The sequence below is a fragment of the Taudactylus pleione genome, unplaced genomic scaffold (assembly GCF_031769625.1).
Source record: "Taudactylus pleione unplaced genomic scaffold, aTauple2 ptg000215l, whole genome shotgun sequence".
NCBI lineage: Eukaryota > Metazoa > Chordata > Amphibia > Anura > Myobatrachidae > Taudactylus > Taudactylus pleione.
This window is the reverse complement of record NW_028284617.1, coordinates 678,139-704,662: the sequence shown is the minus strand read 5'-3', so window position 1 is coordinate 704,662 and position 26,524 is coordinate 678,139.

Below are 26,524 nucleotides of genomic sequence, written 5' to 3'. Positions count from 1 at the left end.
CACGGCAGGCGATTGCACTGCAAGGCATAAGCATGCTCACTTTGTTTTGCCGTGCGATCACTTTGTGTATGTAGATGCCCTCCAGCCTGTCTTAAGACGCCCACTTGAGGCTGCTGCCTGCTGATTCCTATGTGCGGCTTTGGGATTCCCCCATGCAGCTACCTGGGGCCCCCCTCCTTGGCAGCCTCTGCTCGGTGCCCTCAAGTCTGGTGCCCAGGGCACGTGCCCCCCTAGCTCCCCCCCTTGTTGTGGCCCCATATTTAGATTAAATTACACAATAATGATAGGGACACATTATGCTGTAGTATGTGTCACATACATCTAATACTGTACTCATATCCTGTTTATTTTCAGCTCCACCTAGGAGACAACCTCCTGAAAGGCAGCTGTTACACCCTGATGATGAAAGGACAGGCATTATACTATAAAGTCATTTATTATAGAGATTGTCTACAAAACAACATTAGAGAGTATCAATGTCACCCGCGCACACAGGGGGGGTTTCTGAGTACCTAGAAACCCCCCCCTGCCAGCTGCTCCATCGCTGCGCAGCTGAACTTTTTTTTTTTTTTAAAAGAGAAGCTCAGGCAACTGTGCCTGCTGTCATACTGTGCTGGCTGTAGGGGGAGCTGCAGCGGCAGCGCACAGTCCCTCCTAGGCAGTTCACATGGCAGCACCAGCATTGTGAGAGGCTGAGAGGGAGCTGCTGCCGGGTGACAGAGATCTGATGGTACTGCCGGCAGTCTCTCCTGGACTCGAGCTGCACTGCAGGTCTGTGTATAACATGTGGGGTGTAATGATGCCAGAGCTGTATTTACTTATGTTTTTAAGTGAGAGGTGTGTGTCAGTGTAGTCTTTGTCAGTGTGTGTGTCTGTGTCAGTGTGTGAGTGTGTCTGTGTCAGTGTCAGTATGTGAGTGTGTGTGTGTGTGTCAGTGTGTGTGTCTGTAGTCTGTGTCAGTGTGTGTGTATGTTTGTAGTCTGTGTCAGTGTGTGAGTGTGTCTGTGTCAGTGTGTGAGTGTGTCTGTAAGTGTGAGTGTGTGTCTGTAGTCTGTGTCAGTGTGTGTGTGTCTGTAGTCTGTATCAGTGTGTGTGTCTGTAGTCTGTGTCAGTGTGTGTCTGTAGTCTGTGTCAGTGTGTGTGTGTCTGCAGTCTTTTAGATTTTTTTTTGTCATTGATTGTGTAACCTAGTATTTGGAAACCCTCCTTTGCAAATCCTGCATTTGCCACTGAACGTTGTTCCATTATCAAATATTTGCATGTTGTTTTTGGTTTCAAGGCTCATCACGTCTAGGCAGACAGCAGCCCCCTAAATCCACCTCCATCTTGAATGCCGGAAAGTGAGGGTGAGGGTGACACACTGATTACAGCCAAGTTGGATCCATCTCCTGTAGAGGTTTCCGGTAAGGGATAATTATCCTGTAAAGTGGAAACAAAAAAGTCATATTGTAAAAAAAAACTTTTACTTAATCTTTCTCCACTTTATCTCTCTCTTCAGTATTTGAGATATATATATCCCTATAATTTTCAAAACACAAATTGTGATGTTATACAGGCATTGGGGTTGATATATTAAGCAGTGGAAAGCATGGATAAATGGACCAGTGGAGAAGTTGCCCATAGCAACCAATCAGTTCGGATGAAGCATTTATCTAGAAAATTCTATAAAATAATAATCAGAAGCTTATTGGTTGCTATGGGCAACTTCTACACTGGGCCACTTCTCCAATCACTTCACGGCTTAATACATCAACCCCTTTGTTATTAAACATACAGTTACAGGCTGATTGTTTGGTATTTCATCTCTACAAGGTTTGATACATCTCCACCTAATTGTGACAATGCAAAGTGGTAATTACTACATGCACAGTAATGATGCTGGTCTCTACTATAAAGACTCTACTATATCAAGCATTTTTCCCCATCTGCATTACTGCACAGAATTATATGGGGGTTCAGGACTATAGACAGACAGTAATTAGTTAGACAATGTCTAGATAGACACCAGATGTTAGACAGTTAATAGTTAGACAAGGATAAAAGTTCGACACAGACAAAAGTTAGACATGTAAAAAGTTGGACAGGTACTAAAGATCAACAGGGTCAAAAGTTCGACATGAAAAAGATCGACACAAAAATGGTCGACACATTTATTTTTAATTATTTTTTTTTAAGGGTTAGGGTTAGGTTTAGTGTTAGGGTTAGGCACTTACTGGAGGGTTAGGGTTAGGCGCTTACCCCCACGGTTAGGGTTAGGTCCTTACCCAGATGGTTAGGGTTAGGCACCAGGAGGGAGGGTTAGGGTTAGGGTGAAGTTTAGGGCCAATAAAAAAATTGTTGACCATATTTGTGTCAACCATTTTCATATCAAACTTTTGACCCTGTCTACCTTTTGTACCTGTCGAACTTTTTACATGTCTAACTTTAGTGTGTTTGACTTTTGTTTGTGTCTAACTTTTTTCCCTGTCTAACTACTGACTGTCTAACATCTGGTGTCTATCTAGACATTGTCTAACTAATTACTGTCTATCTCTTATACCACACCCGTATATGGTCGCCCGCCTTTGTTTGTTATAAAAAAAACCATCAACACACACTAATAACTTTGTTCTATTGACAGACTCTGAACTATCGCTCTTTGGTGACAGCAGCTGACATGAGCCAAACGCACCTGGTGATGATGAACAACTGGTGAATCTAGAATTACTTCCAATTAGAACCTGTGGTGGCCACAACAGCAGAAGTGGGGAGGTGAGCATCAGATGTTACTACTGTGATTGTTGTTAATCAGCAGGTGTTATTACTGTATTTGTTGTTAATCAGCAGGTGTTATTACTGTATTTGTTGTTAATCAGCAGGTGTTATTACTGTATTGTTAATCAGCAGGTGTTATAACTGTATTGTTGTTAATCAGCAGGTGTTATTACTGTATTGTTAATCAGCAGGTGTTATAACTGTATTGTTGTTAATCAGCAGGTGTTATTACTGTATTGTTAATCAGCAGGTGTTATAACTGTATTGTTGTTAATCAGCAGGTGTTTTTACTGTATTGTTAATCAGCAGGTGTTATTACTGTATTGTTGTTAATCAGCAGGTGTTATAACTGTATTGTTGTTAATCAGCAGGTATTATTACTGTATTGTTAATCAGCAAGTGTTATTGCTGTATTGTTGTTAATCAGCAGGTGTTTTTACTGTATTGTTAATCAGCAGGTGTTATTGCTGTGATGTTGGTACTTAGCAGGTGTTATTGCTGTGATGTTGGTACTTAGCAGGTGTTATTGCTGTGATGTTGGTACTTAGCAGGTGTTATTGCTGTGATGATGGTACTTAGCAGGTGTTATTGCTGTGATGTTGGTACTAAGCAGGTGTTATTGCTGTGATGTTGGTACTTAGCAGGTGTTATTGCTGTGATGTTGGTACTTAGCAGGTGTTATTGCTGTATTGTTGTTAATCAGCAGGTGTTATTGCTGTGATGTTGGTACTTAGCAGGTGTTATTGCTGTGATGTTGGTTTAGCAGGTGTTATTGCTGTGATGTTGGTACTTAGCAGGTGTTATTGCTGTGATGTTGGTACTTAGCAGGTGTTATTGCTGTATTGTTGTTAATCAGCAGGTGTTATTGCTATGATGTTGGTACATAGCAGGTGTTATTGCTGTAATGTTGGTACTTAGCAGGTGTTATTGCTGTGATGTTGGTACTTAGCAGGTGTTATTGCTGTGATGTTGGTACTTAGCAGGTGTTATTGCTGTGATGTTGGTACTTAGCAGGTGTTATTGCTGTGATGTTGGTACTTAGCAGGTATTATTGCTGTGATGTTGGTACTTAGCAGGTGTTATTGCTGTGATGTTGGTACTTACCAGGTGTTATTGCTGTGATGTTGGTACTTACCAGGTGTTATTGCTGTGATGTTGGTACTTACCAGGTGTTATTGCTGTGATGTTGGTACTTAGCAGGTGTTATTGCTGTGATGTTGGTACATAGCAGGTGTTATTGCTGTGATGTTGGTACTTAGCAGGTGTTATTGCTGTGATGTTGGTACTTAGCAGGTGTTATTGCTGTGATGTTGGTACTTACCAGGTGTTATTGCTGTGATGTTGGTACTTAGCAGGTGTTATTGCTGTGATGTTGGTACTTAGCAGGTGTTATTGCTGTGATGTTGGTACTTAGCAGGTGTTATTGCTGTGATGTTGGTACTTAGCAGGTGTTAGTGCTGTGATGTTGGTACTTAGCAGGTGTTATTGCTGTGATGTTGGTACTTAGCAGGTGTTATTGCTGTGAAGTTGGTACTTAGCAGGTGTTATTGCTGTGATGTTGGTACTTAGCAGGTGTTATTGCTGTGATGTTGGTACTTAGCAGGTGTTATTGCTGTGATGTTGGTACTTAGCAGGTGTTATTGCTGTGATGTTGGTACTTAGCAGGTGTTATTGCTGTGATGTTGGTACTTAGCAGGTGTTATTGCTGTGATGTTGGTACTTAGCAGGTGTTATTGCTGTGATGTTGGTACTTAGCAGGTGTTATTGCTGTGATGTTGGTACTTACCAGGTGTTAGTGCTGTGATGTTGGTATTTAGCAGATTACAATTGCTGTGATGGACTGAGGTAAGAAGTTATGCAGATGACTGGTTGTCCATGGTTTTCCACCGGTGACTTTCAAAGGAAAAGCCACGGAACCGGTGCTGCTCCTCTTCAGATATCACTGGCTTCTCTGATGTCTCCGGTGGTATTAAGTCATCCAGTGTACGATCTTTAAGCATAGTAACTGGGGTCTATGAAGAGGAGACAAATTAGATTTGTCATGTAAACACAAAATAAATGCACAGTAATTGGGCTCTATGTCACTGTGTCATAATGAAGAATAATTAGGTAATGTGCAAACTCTGCTTACTATACTATATTATGCTATACCTGTATGTTGCATGATTATATAAGCAATCAATATATTAATATATTAGATACAACTATAAACTGCACATTAGGTGGCAGATATATGTATAGCAGTAACTAGATGCCTCACTGACTTTGGATTGCTGTATAATTACATTGTAGAGTGGTTTTAGCCTGGGCATAACTACCTTAGGTGCAAGGGGCACAGCTGCTATGGGGCCCAGAGCTGTGGGGGTCCCATCTTCCTTGTCAAAGTTACATGTGTTATATACATTTTTCACCATTAGGTGGTACATAGAGGCCCTTACAAACTTTTGCTATGGGGCCTTCAAATTCCTAGTTACGCCCCTGCACTTATACAATATCCATGCATGTGAAAGGAAGAATATTGCAGTAAATTGGTTTAAAGTAACATATACAGCTAATAATACACATATAGTGTTCATGTTTTTGCATATGAATTACTAGCAAAGAGAGGTTTTAGGACCTCTTAGAATAACTGAAAGGAGATCTAAGATTCTAGCGTAGTATACAAAGGTCAGTACACTGGCAACCTGCCATAGCCCTGTAATGCCTCAGGTTCACCAGCAGGGGCAAAGTTGAAGAGAGAATTCCCACTTGTTAAGCTGCATAAACACACAACGATTTTGTTACCCACAATTTTATGAACGATTATCCGTCAGATTTTTTAAAGTGTAATGAACGATTTTTTTGAACTACAAACGATTTTTGCATATTCCCTTAATGAAAATTGTTCAGTTGGTCAGTCTGACTGAACTACAAACTACAAATGTGAATGCACATGAACGATAATCGTTCATCGTTTTAACTCAGAAAGTGAACAATTTTTACAACGATTGAACGAAAAAAGATATCGTTAATGATAATCGCTCAAAAAATCGTTGTGTGTATGCACCTATAATCTGACCGAAAATCGTTCATGAAATTGTTCATAAAATCGTTGGTAACAAAATCGTTGTGTGTGTATGCAGCTTTAGAGATTAATGGAATTTCAAAAACATTTAACAAAATATTCTCCTCATTCTGCAGTTGACCACAAAATTTTCACTGCAGTAATTTATCCGTATTGTAAGTGTCCCTAGTTCTACCCAACCACACCGCGCTATTATGAATTGACTGTCATCAGCCCAGACTTTTTACTATTGAATGCAACAAATAGTAGATACTCTGTAACAATGTTTCTCTCTGTTTTAATGCATTAAGGAGCTCATTCAGAGCCGCTCACTAGATGCGATCGCTCGCATCCAGCGTATGCAAATTTGTCAAAGTGACGGCATGGGAAGTGCTCGCTCGCAAAAGCATACGCACACCCACTTTGGCTGTGCAAGCGATCGCTCTGTGTATGCAGACACCCATTAGTGTATGTAGGGACACCCACTAGCGCACACGTCATCTCCGGGAAGTGTATTAAAACATTGGTACATTGTGGACCATAGGTAGTGAACGCAGCGCTTGTGGTTTCATTACCCTGCCACAAGCACTGCGAGGACTTCAGTGTAAAAAACAGGCATGTGACGAGTACTATGACGCTGTCTGTTAATTATGCACGCCTTAAAAGCAGCATTGAAACACTCAGACACGCCTGCGTTCACACCTCCACTCCCCCGTTATTAGTGTCCAGCCCCAGTTACCACCCACAAACGGCCTCTCCTGTTACTCATTTCACTGGGCTGTCTTTGCTGGGCGAGAGAGCGGGCTGCGATCGCACAGAGTAGTTCGCGCACGTGCAGAATGATGCATGCGCGTGCACAAACCATCGGGCCGTTTGCGAGCGGCTCTGAATGAGCTCCTAAGTTCCACATGAATATGCCTGTGCTATATATCTTATTATAAGTTTATTAACTGCCACACAATAAATTGTATTTTAATTTAATTATATTCAGACCTTTCTGAATGATATAACTATAGGACGTCCAAGCTCCTTTTCTCTCTTTTATGTTGTACCGATATATATATATATATATATAGAGAGAGGGTCCACATCTCTCTTAAAGTGACAGCGACTGTGAAGTCCCTTATAATATTCTTTTAGTGAATCTGGTATACTAAGCATCAGGTATTGTGTACTCTGGGCCTGATTCACTACAGATCGCTATTGCGATCGCAGCTGCGATTACGCACACAGACCCGCTGCGAAAATATGTGAATGAATGCTATCACAATGCCGTCACACAGCAAGCATAGAGACGCCCACTGCCGCCCACTACCGCTATCTCACATCATTGATACCTCGCAGTCCTGTGTATACTTCGGGAATATTGAGTAACATCGGTCCCTCACTCAGAATTACAACAGGTCTGACCTTACTCAGAAATTGCTAACCTCGTCGCACGCAGTATGTACACAAGCTGCATATGCCAATGTAGTGGCTAATTTATGCATGCCCATGCAACGGCAATCAAATGGAAAACATGCCTATGTTTCCCCAACCACTCCCCCGTCACCACCCCCAAACGCTGACTACCTGTCAATCACTCTGCAATGGATTATCATGCTCGGCGTGATCGCAGTGTATTGCAATGTAGCCATTGCGCACAGCAATGCATATGCCGTACACAACAATCGCCCGACTGTGTACGCTGTTGCAATTGAGATTCGTAATGAATCAGGTCCTCTCTACACTTTTTTAGAATCTACGAGATAATTGGACTTTGTACATTCCTATACTGTTCATATACTTACGGGCTGCATTTTGAATGGGGGAGATGTCCTGCCAGCCTCTAGATCTTCCCAGTTAATGGGACAGAAAAAATGATGACCTCTGATGTTATGGTATAGGTGGTGCCTCCTATATGGGCATTTGCATAAGAACTATAAAATAAACAGGAAAGTATAGAGTGTTAATGGCAGATAAGCACTAGCTGACCAATGTCATACCTTTTCCTTATGGTACTTTATTCTCAGGATGACATGTATAAAATATTGATAAATGACAACTACATTTGCTGGTGACTTATACAAGGTAACAGCTATTCTTCTAGTAATATAAATATTTGTGATGTTACTTATCTGTCTGGGAATCGGTATGTAATGCCGGCAGCTGTTTAGTCGCCGGATCAAATACCGACAGCGGCAGCCCGACCGGTCAGACTCCTGACAGGAGCAGGTAAGTCCTCTAACCCTGCCCTCAGCCCCCCTAACCCTAACCCTGCCTTAGGGGTGCCTAACCCTATCCTCTACCCCTAGTGCCTAACCCTAACCTCCCTCTGTTAGTGCCTAAACCTAACCCCCCATCCCCACACCCTAAACCTAACCCTCCCACAGTGGTGCCTAACCCTATGCCCCCTTAGGGGTGCCTAATCCTAACCCCCCTTTTCCCTACCGTAACCCTCCCAGGGGGGTGCCTAACTCTAGTCAATGCGGGGGTCTTTAAGCATAACCCTCACCCCCACAGCTAGACGCTAAGGCACACAGCTTACCTGCATCCGGTGAGTTGGGTATCGGGATTAAGTAGTGGGGCTAATGATTGGCGTTGGGATATAGATGCCTATTTTTAGTCCCATGTCGGGAAGTAGCTGTCGGGATATCCTGACTACATCCCATCTGTCTCTATTGTTCCATAACATATGACCTGCTCACTTACTTATTGTATACTTTCATTATGTAATATGGAAGAACAATGCTGACCCTTACAGGGAGTTACCCAGGTTTGGGCAGCTATTTGGTTTGGCTCTGTCCTCCACCCCATTTGCTAAGTGCTTCCCTTTTCCTGCCACTGATAATATGACTGCCTATGTAGCCCAGCTCCCTGCAGGCCTTACTTTCTCCCCAGTTAATTAACCATTAGGAAAATAATCAATATAATAATACTCAAAGCCTAAACCAATTACAGCTTCATGATAGCTCCCTTTAAATTGGGGCAATCTTCTCAGGGCACACTAGTCACCCTTGCCACCTTGTTACTGTAGTTACAAATGAGAGTTGTAGCTATAACTATGTGGTGGCATGCTGACTGCCTATGCTAGTATTAATGTATGTTCTCAGACCTGTGCATTTCCCCTGTGACTGTATAATCTCCTGACCCTGTGATAAGCCTGTATACTGCATACTCACTCGCTTCATGATGTTGATAATGCCTGGACTTAGTTCCTCTGGGTAGACTGGGTCATCATTGAGGACAGATCGTGCAACCTTAATGTTCTCTTCACCACAATAAAAGGGTTGGTATCCTGTGGCCATCTCATACATTGTGACACCCAACGAGAAAATGTCTACCATGGCATCATATGGATCCCGACTAAGCATCTGTGAAAACATGATGGAGAAATGGATGGTTAGTGCATTGTCCAACCGGGCAGGAGGCACCGGGTTATGCTGACAGCTCTGCTGTATGTACACATTGAGAGATCTGATGGAAGGAAGAATGTCAAAGAACATATACTGGTAATTACACAGACAGCATTCAGCTGAGGGTTTATGTGATAGAAATAAATTACTAAATTAAAATAACTGTAATGGTAATGACAGTGTAAGAGAATATTATATAGAAAGCTGAAACAAACAGAGGCAAATGAGTAGAGGAAGGACAGCTTGGCCATCTTTTCTGAAGCTATTCACATATGAAAATGGGATCAAGAGGGGTGAGAGCTCCCAGACTGTATATACGACAGGGTCATAAGACTCATTTGGGGAATGAATACCCTGTGGAAGCCATTCATACACTGTACTGACTACTATATATTGTTACTGAATCATTCCTGGTATAGGCTTTTACTCTTTAGTAAAATATGTTTATTAATGTAAAATTACTCATCTACTAAGCTCTCACCCACACCTCCTCCCTACATCTCCAGCCTCATCTCCTCACATGCTTCCTCCCACCCTCATCTCTCTGCTAATCTCCCTGATCACCACTTCCCAATCTCACAGTCAGGATTTCTTAGCCTCTCCTAACCCCTGGAACTCCCTCCCTCACTTCATTAGTCTTTAACCTGCTTCCCAGCCTTTACATGTATTGTTTTCATTCTACCCTACTACCCTCCCTACTACCTCTACAGTCTCTGCCCATCTCTACTTTACCCTCTGCCCCCTATTGTGTCCACCCATATCCCCTATAGATTGTAAGATCGTGAGAGCAGGGCCCTCTCTCCTTTTTTTATCTCTACATAATTATGCTAATTGAACATTGTAATGATTGGGTCTATTCATAAATAGCAATGTTCCCATGCACATTAGCATTCCATGTCGCCGCATATTACAGTGGTATCCTCTTTCTCTGGCCAAAAACTCCACTTCACTGCCTAATAATTAGACCCCTATGTGACTATGGGCCTAATACAGAGGTGAATGCAGTGTTGATGTCAGACACAGTGGACTGATTTTTGCCACTGCCCATGTGTCACTGCCGCACTGCACACACGCGGTGATTGATTTTAGACAACCGACTCAGTGAGGATTTATTCACAAAGTAACAGATAGCAACTATTTAGGGGAAGTAACAAGGGGTGGCTACAAAACACAGGCATGTCCCCACCATATTCTGGGCACCTCCTAGTCAGCCACTGTGCATTTGTTTACAGTTGGACTGGCCCCAGCCTCTTAATTGAGACGGACATTATGAAACACCATAGGGTCGCTCAGTAGTTCAATTCTTTGACCGATGTAGCGTCTTTTGTATGTAAGCGGTGGATCTAAGACATTGGCTGGTGGGCATCTCTGTACACACATGTGTATGCAACGGCTGTATGAAAATATGCAAATGTCACAGTCATCTAGATTTGTATTGAGAGGATCTGTATTGCACATGCACCAATCTCCTACTGCAAGATCTCTTACAGATCTCCATATCCGCAGCCTGATTCACAGGCTGTGGCCATTTTGGCGGTGGGGGGTGTGTGGGTCCAGCCTCTGTTCCAGAGAATGGGCCAGGGTCTTCATCTTCCAATGCTGATTTCCTGGCCTTGGCTACAGAGCTGCGAGGGACAATGAGAGTAACCTCAAGGTTACTCAGCTGGATAGTGGTCTCGTACAACATCTGATGCATCTTAGGATGCAGCACTTGGATCTGCAAAGCTGACAGGAAGTGTCTATGTACACCAGATGCCTCCTGCTGCATTAGCTTATCAGTTGTAGGGTATTACACAGCTGCTTCTCTGTGGCTATGCAATGCCATATAACTCTGACTCTGCATCCATCCCTGAATCAGACCCTGCAATCATCCCTGAATCAGACCCTGCATCCATCCCTGACTCAGTCCCTGCACCCATCTCTGAATCAGCCCCTGCATGCATCCCTGAATCAGACCCTGCATCCATCCGTGACTCAGGCCTTGCCTCCATCTCTGAATTAAGCCCTGCACCCATCTTTGAATCAGGCCCTGTGTCCATCCCTGAATCCGGCCCTGCGTCCATCTCTGAATCAGACCCTGCATCCATCCCTGAATCAGGCGCTGCATCCATCTCTGAATCAGGCCCTGCATCCATCCCTGAATCAGGCCCTGCGTCCATCTCTGAATCAGGCCCTGCACCCATCCCTGACTCAGGCCCTGCTTCCATCTCTGAATCAGGCCCTGCATCCATCTCTGACTCAGGCCCTGCATCCATCCCTGACTCAGGCCCTGCATCCATCTCTGAATCAGGCCTTGCATCCATCCCTGAATCAGGCCCTGCATCCATCCCTGACTCAGGCCCTGCATTCATCTCTGAATCTGACTCTGCATCCTCCCTGACTCAGGCCCTGCATTCATCCCTGACTCAGGCCTTGCATCCATCTCTGAATCAGACCCTGCATCCATCTCTGAATAAGGCCCTGCACCCATCTCTGAATCAGGTCCTGTATCCATCCCTGAATCAGGCCCTGTATCCATCTCTGAATCAGGCCCTGCATCCATCCCTGAATCAGGTCCTGTATCCATCCCTGAATCAGGCCCTGCATCCATCTCTGTATCAGACCCTGCATCCATCCCTGAATCAGTCCCTGCGTCCATTTCTGAATCAGGCCCTGCATCCATCCCTGAATCAGACCCTGCATCCATCCCTGAATCAGTCCCTGCTTCCATCCCTGAATCAGGCCCTGCATCCATCTCTGAATCAGAACCTGTATCCATCCCTGAATCAGACCCTGCAACCATCCCTGAATCAGCCCCTGCGTCCATCCATGAATCAGACCCTGCGTCCATCCCTGAATCAGACCCTGCGTCCATCTCTGAATCAGTCCCTGCATCCATCTCTGAATCAGTCCCTGCGTCCATCTCTGAATCAGTCCCTGCGTCCATCCCTGAATCAGACCCTGCGTCCATCCCTGAATCAGACCCTGCGTCCATCCCTGAATCAGACCCTGCGTCCATCCCTGAATCAGACCCTGCGTCCATCCCTGAATCAGACCCTGCATCCATCCCTGAATCAGGCTTTGCACCCATCTCTGAATCAGTCCCTGCGTCCATCCCTGAATCAGACCCTGCGTCCATCCCTGAATCAGTCCTGCGTCCATCCCTGAATCAGACCCTGCATCCATCTATGAATCTGACACTGTATTTAGATATCATTAAGAACCAAGATGTTGTAGACAATGAATCTGTTACTCACCTCTGGGGCCATGTAACCCATCGTCCCGGCAACTCCTAACATCTCCTGGCCACTGGTGTTCTTCACTGCAAGGCCAAAATCGCAGATTTTGGCATGGCCAACTGCATCCAGAAGCACGTTCTCCGGTTTGATGTCCCTGTGAGGAGAATGAGTGTAAGTTCTGCCTGTCAGACAACTACCAGCTGTATAACTTTGTTTGTTGCAGAGGAAGATTCCCAGAGACACAATAAGAACCATGTCAGCGTCACAGTGTGCAATGGGTGCAGCCACTATGGGGCCCTGAGCTTAGGGGGGCCCATCTCCCTTCTCAAAGTTACATGAGTTATATAAATTTTTCACAATTGGGTGGTACATAGGGATCCTTACAAACTTTTGCTATGAGGCCTTCAAATATCTAGTTATGTCCCTGGTGTTAGTTTATGGGGCCAAGCTCCATAATATTTCCCATTCCAGAGCTTGGTAAATTCAGCATGTATACAGCACCCATAGAAACCTATGGGGGCTGCTTTTGTGATCAAAAATGGGGGATTGCAGCAGATATCCCCAATATGTGCTGAGGTCCCCCATACATACATTTATGGAATCCTTAATATTTACAGGTGCCAGACAAAAATTGGTATTTTCAGGGGATATCTATGATAAATAGGCCACTATGTATGTGGTGGGATAAAGAGGGAGATAAGAGGGTGTGTGAAGCAGTCACAAGAACCTCGCCCTACATATCATGTAACTCAAGAATGAATGATCCCCCATTTGCAGAAAAGGGCAGAGACACTTCTCTATAGCCTGACCCCCAGCATCATTATAGCTATACTGTAACTACATAAAGGGGGTTACTGTATGTGATCATTAGAAATAACGAGTTACCTATGGATAATGTCCCTTGAGTGCAGGAATTGGAGCCCACAAAGGATTTCTGCTGTTAAAAATCTGATGAGGAAGAAAATAAATGTTAATAGCAAATATTTAAAAAGTAAAATGACCAATAATGAGATAGTACATTCCCCCTGATATAGTATCAGAGTATAAGAGTGACACGTGACATATTATTATCACACATGCTCTCTGTATGGCTGAGTAACACAATGGAGCCCCTGTGTCCAGGAGACTCTGTATTATACACAGACCTGTCACCATGGACACCTATAAAGGCCCAGCCTGGATTTGTTAGGCCGCATAGGCCGGACCCTACTGCAGTCCAGGTGCAGGGATGTCATATCAATATTAATAATAATATACCCATGTTCTCTCTTACCTGGTAGTGGCTTCACCTAATGGGGCACGCCTCTCTATTAGTTGGAATAGGTCTCCCCCACTCAGGTACTCCATGATAAAGATGACGTGTTCCTGTGTAAGAGGCAGAGAGCATGATATAAGTTACATTATGGACATTACTCTGACACACAGCAGATGATAATCAGTAATACTCAGTCACCACTAGTGATGTGAATGAGGCCCAATGTATACGCTGTATCCAGCTCTTCTTCTGTCTGAGATGGGCCTCTACATATATAATGTACACAGGACACGGGGTAAGTGATTGAGTCAGTGCTGGACAGTGAGGGGCACGGGATGAAGGATCCCATATACTATACAAAGGTACAGAATTAGGATAATAAACATCTGTGTCAGAATAATGCTTCATACAAAATGTGTCATTGGAATTATGCCGGGGTCCTATATCGGTACAGTATATATATATATATCAGTGGTGTATACTTAATAATATATTACATTTATTAGAAAGTTCAATAGGAGGGGGTGCTACCACAGACATTATACAGACATATATCACATAGCGGGGAATGGAAAAGAGGGAAAAGAAGTCTCTGTCTGGTGCACACAGGTAACAAGGTAAGTATTATGTTAAAACTTAACTTTTATTATATTATTGAATAAAATGAATGTTGTCATCTCTAACATGAGAAATAAGTGAAATAAAAACAAGATAGAGCGTGTAAAGAAAATAAAGATGTGTAAATAGATTGCTTTGCTGGTGCGTCTTATTTGTGGTATTGTTTTTTTTTCAAACTGTTATATGCCACACATATTATACAGACCCTGGTTCAAGGACTATTTACCCTATGATTGGGGTTCTGATTGGCTGTTACACCGATCCTGGTATTGGTTCCTTAAGTTATAACCCAAAAAAATGTGTTGTTAACCCAGATTTATTTGATATCTTTATTTACTGTGAAAATCCTGATACTATAATATTCCGGTATTTATTGCCGGCTGTATATCCCTATTAGGACAGTCTGCTCTTATAATAATTTTACAGGTGTTCTTAAGGTGCGTACACACGGTACGATAAAAATGGACGATATGAACGATAATGATTTCAATGATATAGTTATCGTTCATATCGGGCATTTTTTGCATAACCAATGAACTGCGATGCGCGGGCACATATGGTCGATATTGATCATCGCCCGTGCATGCAGGCCAACCTGGTCGATATCGACCAGGTTATAGTCGTTGGTGGGTACATGGTGTGCTGGATGATTAATATCGATCGCCCAGCACACCCGGTAGATCGAACAACAATATCATTATCGTTGTCGATCGTCCGTCTGTACAATAGTCTTTGCACAATGATATCTCCGTGTTCCTTCATATATTATATCAGCAGATCAGAAAAATATGTCTAGAATATAGTGCTGTTCATTTGCCACTATACATTATACATGATAATAATTGTGGGTATAGGGCTAGTTAGTATTATATAAATTACATTCAGTGCTTCACAGAAGTCCCCGGATGGACTGATTATTGGTTTTAAATCTCCACCTATACTTGTATTACTATGCAGGGTATTGATACATAGCACAAATGAAACGCACCAGCAAACCAATCTTTTTAAACACATCTTTATTTTCTTTACACACTCTATCTTGTTTTTATTTCACTTATTTCTCATGTTGGAGATGACATAATTACACTTTATTCAATAATATAATAAAAGTTGTTTTAACATAATACTTACCTTGTTGCCTGTGTGCACCAGACAGAGACTTCTTTTCCCTCTTTTCCATTCCCCGTTATGTGATATTTGTCTTATATTACACAAGCTGCTAATCAGAGGTTAGTTACAATTATGACAGAGACTCTTACCGGGGTCTGGGATGTGGCATAGCCATGGGTAAAGAAGGAGCTGTTGCCGGTGACTTGAAGGATGTCCCGCTCTATAAAAATAGGGTTCTTACTCCTGAGCAGACTTCTCTTCTTTACCAGTTTGACTGCCAGTCGCTCTCTGCTGTTGGGGTGGGATGCCAGCAGTACCTGGATGAGACAGAGAGTAAGGAATAGGGCACAGGAAGTGACATAGAAAGTAATACAGAGCAGGTGATGCCGTTTCATTGGTTCTAAGAGTCAAAATTGACTGAGGTGCTAATTAAGTCACATATGCTCAAGCATGGATATCCTTAAAAGCTGCACTGTAATGGGGGAATTAGGGAACCTCTATATTATAGGTAAATGTACTAGGGACCAGCATCTTCCATGAGCCCAGCATTGTAGGAGATCTCTTGTGTCCAATATTTATTACAGATGACCCAATCTCCACATCTAGTAGATCCTTTTGGGTGTGTACACTCATCACCAGCTTCTCAGCCCCTATAGTCTCTGAATAGCCTGTACACAAGGAGGACATTGACGTGAGCTTATTTGATGACTGTTCTGTAAACACCTAAGATGAGTCTTAATGCAAACTGCTCCAGCCTTTTACACCAGGCTGCATAACTAATATCATTGCCATGCATGTGTGCCCTAGCTCCGCCCTGATTCCTTCACTGGCCACGCCCCTGTCAGCTGCGCTAAGCAACAGTCCAAAACCATATATGGAGGTAAGTGTGGGAATGTGCCACTGTATAATTTGCCTTGTTACATAGGCCCCATTGTATTTTTAATGGAGAGCTCCCAATGTAAGCATCCATCTGCATGTAATGATAGATAATTATATGATATAGTTATTAAAGTAAATTTCTTAAGTCATCAGAAGTTCTCTTATATTTGCTGCAGTGTTTACAGGTAAGTCACCAAATCTGTACTGATCACTTACCTTCCCGAAACCGCCCTCTCCAATAATCCTGTGGTAGGTTAAACGCTCCAGTATATGAGGGGCAGCCGATGTCTCCGGGGGGCTGGCTGGAGGGGTCCCACTTACACCTTGTGGCATAAAGAGAAATCAGATTTATTGACTGATATAAACATAGATATTTGGCATCTTTCATTTAAAGGTTTGAGATAATTATAGCATAGAAAGTATTTATATCCTATTTTCACATAGTATCTGGTAAGAATATTGTTATGTTGCCTAATTATCTATTGTTATTGTATAAAAGAAACTAATTAAATAAATGTAAATAATAAAAAATAGCTGCCAGCATTGGATAGGACAATGTAACAACAGCACAGGTACTGTAGAATAGTAATAACAAGGTATAAAGGTGTTACAGAGAGTTACGTGATAGGGAAAGAATGTGAATGGTTGCTATGGGCAACATCACTTCTAAAACTCACTTCTAAAAACTGTTACTGTAGCAATTTTACCCCCTAGAGTAAGGGGGTATCAGTGGGGATAGCTAGTTACAGCCCTGCCTGTTAGGCCTCATTTACACACCACCTTAAAAGTACAGGCTTAGTGTTTTCTTACTATGTTCATCACATATAGAATAAACTTACAGTGTAGCAGCTCCCCCATCACTGATGCTTACGGCAGCAATAACGCAATAGTGCAGTAAAATGCTTTAAAATTCCCTGTGCTGAGAACAGCGCACATCAGCGCCTATGTGGGAATAAGCCTTATTAAGGGTTAGACACAATGGAGAGTGTAAAGGGCAGAGTTTGTAGGTGTTACATATAATATTAGGGTGATGGAGTCTGTACAAAGCTCCACATTTTCAGATTTATTACAAATTTTCCAGAAGTTGAACAAATATTTATAGTCTTAATCTTAATAGAACTTTCCATAGTAATAAAATTAGAGAGATCAGTGTTACTACAGAAATGCACCAATTTGGCTGCTAGTTCACAATGATTTAGCTGTAACGTGTTTGCTGTGCATTTAGGACCTGAGTTACAGTTGGGACACGAGAGCGTTATGTACGTTATCATGTCACCGTATTACGTCAGACCTGTTCGCTCTGTAACCATATGCTCAGCGCTTACACACAGGAGGTGCAGGAGCCACACTTACCATGTAAGTACTAACTTATACCTCACTTACTTCTCTATTACATTACATGTGGGGGGAGATGTATTAATCCTTCTAAAGAGAAAAAAAGAGAAGTTGTCCATAGCAACCAATCAGTTTCTGTCATTTTAAAGCTTATTGGTTGCTATGGGCAACTTCTCCACTTTTTATCTTTAGAAGGTTTGATACATCTCCCCCTTATTAGTGTTTTCAAGCAAAAAATCTTTTTACCTGCTGTTCCCTTTTTAAACTTCTTTTGATGGTCTGGGTCCTCACTTTTATAAGATCTTTTCTTGCCTCTCCGAGCTGTGAGCTCTATGATGGGCGCACTGGGTCCCTCTCCTGGGCTGTCATGTCTCAGCTCCTCCTCTTTCTTTTTCTTATTGGTGTCACTCTCCCCGGTATTGTCTGAGGGTCTCTTTATAGCGGCTCTTTTACTGATGGTGCTGTCTAACTTGAGCCTTTTATTTGGAGCCTCATCTGGCTGCTTCGGTGATCTAGCCTGGCTCTTCTGGCTCTTCGAAGTCACCTCACTTTTATAAGATCTTTTCTTGCCTCTCTGAGCTGTGAGCTCTATGATGGGCACACTGGGTCCCTCTCCTGGGCTGTCATGTCTCAGCTCCTCCTCTTTCTTTTTCTTATTGGTGTCACTCTCCCCGGTATTGTCTGAGGGTCTCTTTATAGCGGCTCTTTTACTGATGGTGCTGTCTAACTTGAGCCTTTTATTTGGAGCCTCATCTGGCTGCTTCGGTGATCTAGCCTGGCTCTTCGAAGCCACCTCAGTTTGCTGGATCTTCTCACACTGATGGTCCTCTCTCCCCTGAATATCTCCTCCTTCTGTGATATTGGGAAAGTCTCCTGTTCCCACACAGATATCCTCCTTATTACTCCTACTACTCTCCTTAATAGCAGACCTGTTGTTATCCGGTCGCCTTTTCCTCTTTCTTGATCTCATTTCAAGAAAAATCAGGAAAAATAAAGAAAAATTCGCTAAACACGAATAAAATCGCCTTCACACTTCAATAGGTGAAAACACACAAACCTATCTTATGCAGATAAACAACTGAGCCAGCAGCTCTATGACATCATAAAGCAGCTTTGTGACATCACCAGCTGCTGTAGGCCCAGTGTCACTGCCTGTTACCCACAGTCTCTATAATACAACCATGTTTATATAAATTACTGGTGGGCCCTGTCCCAAGCACTATGATGGGAATCTTTGGGGCTGTGTCCAATGTGTCACCCAAATCTCATATGTAATGACTGTACTTATTTTGCCTATCAGAGTCAGGTGATACCTGTCTGTCTGTACTGGCTGCTGTGATATATAACTCTCCCGGATCCCGCTAGTACTTCTGAGACCATTTTCCTATGTTCTTCCCTTCTCTGCCCTGACTTTCACTTATTATTAAATGGAATAAAAAGAACAAAGCACATGGGCTGCTATAGTGGGATACACAGGTTACACTCAGCTTTTATTTTGTAAAAGTAAAATTATACATAAAATTATTCATATTCATTTAAATATTGACATAATAGAGAAACCTTATGCTGGGTACACACTGCACAATATATTGTTTGTACACAGATAAACTATATATTGTTCAGTGTATCTGTCCATGTGTACACATGATATGTTTATGAATGATACAGTATATCTGGAAGATATTGTTCACATCTACTCATGTGTACACACGGCCGTCCAACCCATATGATGGCCACAGGAACCAGTGACAATGACATCACAGCTGGTTTCTATGGCCAGACATATTGGGCCTCATTTATTAATGAGTCTTATCACCAGAACGAGTGGTAAATGTCACTGTGTATGATAAATGGTGCTCCAGCCAATCAGCTGCCAACTGTCAACTGTTAGAAAAATGACAGTTGGGAGCTGATTGGCTGGAGCACCATTTATCATACATAGTGACATTTACCACTCGTTTTGGTGATAAAACTCATTAATAAATGGGGGCCATTGTGTGGCCAATTGGTAAGTGTGTATGCTCACCAAAATTGGTCGGTCAGTGTGATCGGTGAGTCGGCAAAGTGTGTACCCTGCACTAGTGTCCGAAGATAGGAAATTGTGAAATAATAACTACTGTATCTCTATTCCTGTGATCCCTCAAAAACTTTCTGGGGCTGTTGCAGAGTTGGGTGCAACGCAAAAAAACAGGAATCGCTCTGCAGTTGCACCTGGACAAGCCATATTGCACTGCAGGCACAATATAGTTAGAGATCAAAAGATGTACAACACCATCACTTTTTTTTCAGTTTTAATTGAAATTTTCACAATTCAAGTCCACTTAATAACCTTACAGAGGGAAGCGGGGAGCTGTTACAGGATAAGGAAAAAAAGTTTAACTTAGCAAAAACAGCTGGAAAATAATGTGAATATCAGAGTTATAAGAAAACACCTTTTTCAGGGAACAAACAATGGGCTAAGAACTTACAGCTATTCTGCAGCAATGACAAAGAGGCTTGCCTGGGCCATGATGTACCACCAGTGGTCTACTGAAGACTGGAAGAAGGTCTTATGGGCTGATGAATTCAAATGTTAAATCTTTGGTTCGTCATGCAGGGTTTTGTACGATGTAGAGTAAATGAAAGGATGGTTCATCAATATGTGGGGTTTATTTACTAAGCATCAGCTTGTAATAGCCACTTCCGCACATGTTTAAGCCAAAGATTTAAAAGGGCAATGCTTTTAATAGCACCATGCTCCATGTTTTGTAGTAAAAGCATTGACCATTTAAATTTCAGGCTGAAACACACCAGAAAGCAGCGGCTAGCTTAGTAAATAACCCCTGTGACACCAACTGTCAATATATAGAGTAGGAAACTAGTGTGTCTTGGGCTCTTTTGCTGGATCGGAAGTCAGCAACTTGCATGAAGTTACTATCACCTGGAAGCACAAGGGTGACCTCAGCATTTTGCAGTGCCATGCAATACCCTCTGGTCTGCGCCTAATTGTTCAAGAGTTTATCCTACTGCAATAACCTGGAACATATGTCCAGGCTATCTCAGAACTGCCTTCCGAGGAATAAAACTAGATGGTAGGCTTCATATCATGGAGTGGCCGCACAGTCTCTCGACTTAAACCCAATTTATCTTATTTGGGATAAGTAAATACCAGCTGATGTGTCTAATACTCCATATACTCCATATACATTATTATTATATATCAGGATGTCCTCTGGGAGCATGAATATGTATAGTATATAAGGGGATGGCCTGTTGAATAGGATCTATCTCTGTTACTTTTCTCAGGGGGAACCCTGATGGTAAGTCTTGCCACTGGGTGATCCTAAAAATTATTTTAATAATTAAGTTTGGGGAAAGGTATTATACATCGTTTATACGCTACATAGTTTGTGTTTAGGAGATGATCTATGATAAGAATTAGTTCTTTCAGGTTTTGTCGCGCCATCGCCATGGGGTAGTGGTAAAGGTGAGGACTGGTAGGGAGAATGACTAAGATTCAAATCCCAAAGAAGTCAGTTGTTTTTTACACTTATTTAAATTGAAAATATTTTTATTTGTAAGTGATTTTTTTAATGTTTTATCTACATTATATTATAAGACATGCATGTATGTATTTCTATATGTAAATTGATTTTAAGAAATAATATTAAAATGTTAATGAATTAAATCCTTTTTTAAAATAGAAAGACTATGGTGCCTATTCATCCTCCTGGGCTGTATGGCCTCCGAAAATTTAGTATTGATCTTGCTGCGAGGGATACTTAAGCATCCAACTCGCAGCGGGGGATAGTTCACACACGGATCAATTAATCTTTGCTGCGGTTATGGGACAGTTGCTCCGAAAAGCATCTTAAATGTAGCAGGGGGTGTCATACACCTCTTACTGCATTTGCATATTTGCAAGGACGGAACTGCACAGCTGCTTGTGTACAGCTTTACCATCCCTCCTCTGCTGACTTAGCTCCAATATGCTGAATAAGGGCTCAGTCGTGAATTAAAAAAAACGGAATTCTCCCATAGAGAAATCCCGAGGGGAGGCATAGTGTTTAACGTGCTACATCTCAAAAGCTATAGTAAGTACTGAGCTGAAATCTGGCACGGAAAAGTAGAACTGTCGCTCGGTGCTGCAGGACAAATTTCAGGGCAAAAACATAAAAAATGAGGATTTGGGAGTAATCTAAATTTCCAATAGTCTGTTTTTTCTGACACTCTCAATTAGGGCCACTTTTCTGCTGTTTTCTATGGGGGATTTTTGGGAAGGCATAAGTCAGGGTACAGGGCAAATTTAGACTTGGGGTTTGTCTTATTAGGTAGCTATTGTTACAGGGTAGATGCTTTTGGGGTTCAGGTAAATTAGAAAGTTACAGTTTTTAAACTATTACATCACAAATGGGCCATTATACAGATAGGGTGCTTCAACTCAGTAGGTGCTTCCAGCAGGGGGTGTACTCACTGTGGCTTTACTTGGGTGCACAAAGATGGCTGTCCTTTGAAGGCAGTAGCGGCGGTTTGACTCGGGGGAAGGTAGCGGGTGTTAGCAGCGGCGGTGCGGGCGTTAGCATGCGGGCGGTGGTGGTGCGTGCTGCAGGACCCACGGGAGGTAACTGGCATTAGCAGCAGCGGTGGTGCAGGCGGCAGAGGTACAGGCTGTAGGACCCAGGGGAGGTAGCGGGCGTTAGCAGCAGATGTCTGCATCTGTGTGTAAATAAATGAACACATATGCACGGACCGGATCAGTGAGATCCGTCTGTGCCTCTGTGTTTAAAAAAAATGTAACCTGTGTGAAAAGAAAAAAAACACGGCGTGCCCCCCCCACACCAAAAAGAACAACCAGCCCCGGGCTATGGAGACCCAGTACTGGTTGTGCTTAATACAGGGGACGGGGACACCTACATTGTTTGTACCCTACAAACAATGTAGGTGTCCCCGTCCCCTGTATTAAGCACAACCAGCACTGGGCTTTTCAGAACCAGTCCTGGTTGCCAAAATACAGGGGACAAATGACGTATTCAGCGCAACCAGCACTGGGCTCTGAGCCTGTCCTGGTTCTGGAAATACAGGGGAAAATATGTGTGGGGTTCCCCTGTATTTACCAGAACCAGCACCAGACTCTTTCTAGTGGGGGAGGGGGTAATGCCACAGCCAGGGGAGCCCTTTCACCAGGACCCCCAGCCACAGCATCACCCCTGACCACTAATCAGCCCAAATCAGGGATCCCTGGGGAGCTGGGAACCCCCCAATAAAGGGGTCTTCCTCTCCAGGGCACCCCAGGCCCAGGCTGATAGCCCAGAGCCATCCCCGGCACCCCTGGATTGGTGGGTGCCGTGTTGATTGTGAATAGTGTGATACATTTGATGATAGTGCAAATATTGTCTTTTGCTGTGGAATTACAGGTCCCAGCATGCCTCCCTCGCATGTTGATACTTGGAGAACCACAAGTACCAGCATGCGGGGCATTATGGGCCCGCAGGTTCCTGTAGTTCCACAGCAAAATAAATTTTAAAAGAAACACAAGACACACACACTGTTGAAAGTAAAAATGTATTAAAACATACATGCACACACACATGTTTTAGAAAAGAAGGAAAAGTCTGTGAGACTCGCGGGTGCACTCTAGGGTGAAACTTAAAGATGAGAGGGGAGGCTGGGCTGTCATTAGTACTGATGTTTACATAATGTTAAAAAATTACTTTTATTAGTATATCAATAAAACAAAAAATATGTAGTAACACAGTAATTAAAAAATAAAGATATAGGACCTCATTCAGAGTCGGTCGAAGTGGCCGCACGGTCGTATAGAAAAAGGGGTCGGATATGCAAATGATGCACATGCATGTTGCGTCCCTAAGGTCGGATCGTTAGCTGGCCGACCAAGGGGTGTATGCGGTCGGATCGCTAAAAATACGCCCACATCTCGTACGCATAACACGTCATCTCTGGCTACATAAGGATTAATCGCGAGCATCGTATGCCATCGGACCTGGTCGTAGAGCTAAAGGTTGACCTGACCCTCTCTTAAGCTCTACGATCATGTCAGTGTAAAACCTTCCCTGTCACGTGTGCCATGACGCTACTTTGTTAATTATGCACTCCCTTTAAACGCCGTTCGCATAATGAGGCAGGCCTGCATTCGGATCTCCACACCCCCGTTTTCAAGCACCTTCCCATGTTACCACCCACAAACGCCGCAATCTGTCACTCAAACTACCGACCTGGCGGTGTTCAAGGAGAGAGAAATTTCTGATCATAGCCGCTAGTTTGCGCACGCGCATTGCGAACTGTATGAATGCGTAGATCAGCGAACATCGGCTGCGTACGACCGTGCGGCCGCTTCGACCAACTCTGAATGAAGTCCATAGAGTGTATAGTAAAGAAAAGGGTGTGGATTAAAATAACCCTGATAAGGCCGCTGGGTAATGTAGTACTTATCCAGACATATTGTCTGGGTTTATTAATACAAGGAGTAAATGTATCTGCTCACTAATATCTGGCTTGAGTTTAGCTGTTTTCTGGAGCAGAGTTAATATGTTGTGTTATGCATCAATTGCAACATTAGTTTGCCTCTTGATACATTGTAATAACAATATCTCTGATAGATATTTTAATTGTCTCAAAGTTCATACCTCTGTAGTGAGTATAAATCTGCATTTGACTATTTTGACAATAAACGAATCGAATAACCAACTTCGTCCGTTATTCAGTATGTTTTCTGTTATTAAACACACAACATATACTTAACCCTTGATTAGAAATAGATACCTGATAAAGTAATTGAGTTATTAAAGGTGATTGAATACTTCAATCATATGTTCTTTATAACTTGTTAATTGTGTCTACAATCATGTCGTTTAATTGCAGCACTCCAATTCCATACCATCAAAATATCATATCATTGGTGATAATATTTTTGTTATGATATTTGTCTGTGATTATGATCACATTATATACCCCCAATGTGTAACTTGTTTGTATAACCCCTAAAGCAAACCACATTTAATTGAAACAGAACCAAACCTGTTTTGTCCAGTATCTGATCGTGAGACAACAGGGTTGCTTGATATAGACTAGTACTATATTGTAGTTCTCACCACATCGATAAATTAATTTATTTATACTGATTTATACATGAATTTCTTTCAGTACTGCTCAATATACAGCAGGTAATAATAGTGATGTGTGGGTTGTTTCACAGAGTAAATAAGGGTATTCGTCTCAAACAATATTTTATGGACACACTCGTCCTAGTCTCGTGGTATTCTCCGGCATGCATGTAATCAGCACTACTAGCCGCGGCTTCACTGCCGTCTGTTCCCGGAACGAGTACCAGAGCAGTATGATGGTAATAACAAATTATAACATTTAGGTAAAACTATTTCAGTCTGGACACGTGCGTCCTATTGACCCAGCGGGCTTTCAGGTGTTGATGTAAATTTCGCCGGATGTCCGGCTTCTTCAGGGCAAGCCAAGCGCTCAGCCTTACTCCGTTTAAATAGCCACCCCCAGACTACCGTAGTTAGGGGGCGTGTCTATTGGAACTTCAATAATATGATAGATGTATGTATTCAAACTCATTATATGTAGATATGATCTCTTTTCAATATATGATCATCTTCTTAATTATTAATACACATGGATCATTTAAATTAATGGTCGTCCTATATTATGCCTCCATAATAATTTGTTCATAACATAATAATTATTTGAACCTAAATAAAATCATGGATGTTTAGATAAAATTTTGTGTATGAAACATGTAAAAAATTATGTATTTGATATGTTCCTTTTTATAGATATACATGGGAATAATACATCCAATATTCATTATATCTTGTTCATCTATACAATATTTATTAAATTAATAAAGATATGAGAATATTAGTGTATATAATTATTGTTATTTATTATACCTTAATATTTTTTAAATGGTGTTATAAGTGTGAAAAAAGGGATGTATTTGTGAGAAAAAAATATATTTTTATTAGTTCAAGTTATATATGATATCATTATTATTCTAATATTCTTATTATATATATAATATCAATACATAAATTATTATAATAATCTAATGAATGTGAATAAAATACTAACTTGTTGAATAGAAAGTATCTTGTGAATTAAGTGCTCTGTGTCATGATATAATTATATATGGTGCTTGAGTAAATAGTGAAATAAAAAATATATACTGTGAAGAAATTAATATCTCACAAAAATAAATGAATGAATATAATAATAAAATAATATGTATTATTATTGTGAGTGAGGTGAAAAAAACGTGAAAAAATGTCTATATCAAGCAACCCTGTTGTCTCACGATCAGATACTGGACAAAACAGGTTTGGTTCTGTTTCAATTAAATGTGGTTTGCTTTAGGGGTTATACAAACAAGTCACACATTGGGGGTATATAATGTGATCATAATCACAGACAAATATCATAACACAATTATTATCACCAATGATATGATATTTTGATGGTATGGAATTGGAGTGCTGCAATTAAACGACATGATTGTAGACACAATTAACAAGTTATAAAGAACATATGATTGAAGTATTCAATCACCTTTAATAACTCAATTACTTTATCAGGTATCTATTTCTAATCAAGGGTTAAGTATATATTGTGTGTTTAATAACAGAAAACATACTGAATAACGGACGAAGTTGGTTATTCGATTCGTTTATTGTCAAAATAGTCAAATGCAGATTTATACTCACTACAGAGGTATGAACTTAGAGACAATTAAAATATCTATCAGAGACATTGTTATTACAATGTATCAAGAGGCACACTAATGTTGCAATTGATGCATAACACAACATATTAACTCTGCTCCAGAAAACAGCTAAACTCAAGCCAGATATTAGTGAGCAGATACATTTACCCCTTGTATTAATAAACCCAGACAATATGTCTG